At 36.3% G+C, this 1,337-nt stretch overlaps 1 non-coding gene across 1 annotated transcript; it reads right to left on the bottom strand.

Annotated features, from left to right (window-relative positions):
- Positions 1 to 835: 835 nt before the first annotated feature.
- On the bottom strand, positions 836 to 942 carry LOC128289946 (small nucleolar RNA R71). The gene has a single exon (XR_008279586.1). It is a non-coding gene; the product is annotated as a small nucleolar RNA R71 (small nucleolar RNA).
- Positions 943 to 1,337: the final 395 nt, after the last annotated feature.

Below are 1,337 nucleotides of genomic sequence, written 5' to 3'. Positions count from 1 at the left end.
CTAAAACTATACTACTGTTCGATAGGTACATTTGCCTACATTGCGATAATAGTTAGTTTCAAGAACGATTAATTATATTATAAAACTTATCACACAAAATTACGCGATCAAGTTTTTGGTGCCGTTGCTGGGGAACTAAGATATTAGGAACACTTAATTTTTATTACTTTAGCCATTCATTTTCCTTAGAATTTAATTTAATTTAATTTTTATTATTTATTAATTTATTTTTTTTCTTTCTCTTGGCAGGTTTTTATAGTTTATGACTAGAAGAAACCCGTCAGGACCACTACTTTTTGATGAAGAAATCAATCGCACAGTTCACAGAAACCAAAGAGAAATAAGACGAAGCTTAAGATACACAGAGAACGAGCAAGAGGACGATACTCAGCCCCCAACCAAAGAGATGGCTGAAAACCAGGACAATTAGCTACCTCCTATAATTGTAGTTAATCAAAATCCTGCTCCGCGCACTATGTATGATTATGCTAATCCTTCTTTAACAGGAACTGAATCGAGTATAGTTAGACCTGCTGTAGTTGCAAATTCTTTTGAACTAAAACCTAACACTATTCAAATGATATAGCAATTTGTTCAGTTTGATGGTTTGCAGGATGAGGATCCCAATGCTCATTTAGCAAACTTTTTGGAACTATGCAATACATTTAAAATTAATGGTGTTTCTGATGATGCCATTCGTCTTCGATTATTCCCTTTTTCGTTGAGGAGCAAAGCTAAACAGTGGTTGAACTCGTTACCACGAGGGTCAATTACTACTTGGGAACAAATGAACGAAAAATTTTTACTAAAATATTTTCTGCCGACTAAAACGGCTAAATTATGTAATGATATCTCTTCGTTTGTGCAGATGGACTTAGAAACTCTTTACGATGCATGGGAGAGATACAAGGACTTACTGAGAAGGTGCCCTCACCATGGGTTACCGCTTTGGCTTCAGGTTCAAACATTCCATAATGGCCTGAATCCTTCGACTCGACAAATGGTTGACGCAGCTGCTGGCAGAACCATCAATAATAAAACACTTGAAGATGCTTATAAGTTGATAGAGGAGATGTCACTGAATAACTATCAGTGGCAAGTCATGAGGACAAAGCCAACAAAAATAACCGGTGTTTATAACGTCAATTCAGTCACTATGCTCTCTAATCAGGTAGAACTCTTGAATAAGAAAATTAATGGTTTTCTTAGTTCTTCACAGGTTCACCCAATAATGCAGTGCGAAGCAAGTGGAGGTGGATCAAGCAATTCGAAATACCAACCTTATGGCCACAACATGGATAACGAGCAGTTAAATTACTTAGGTAATAATTCTCGAT

The sequence above is a fragment of the Gossypium arboreum genome, chromosome 2, assembly GCF_025698485.1.
Source record: "Gossypium arboreum isolate Shixiya-1 chromosome 2, ASM2569848v2, whole genome shotgun sequence".
In the NCBI taxonomy this organism is placed as follows: domain Eukaryota; kingdom Viridiplantae; phylum Streptophyta; class Magnoliopsida; order Malvales; family Malvaceae; genus Gossypium; species Gossypium arboreum.
The sequence above is the reverse complement of the archived record's forward strand: the minus strand, read 5'-3'. Positions and strand labels throughout refer to the sequence as shown.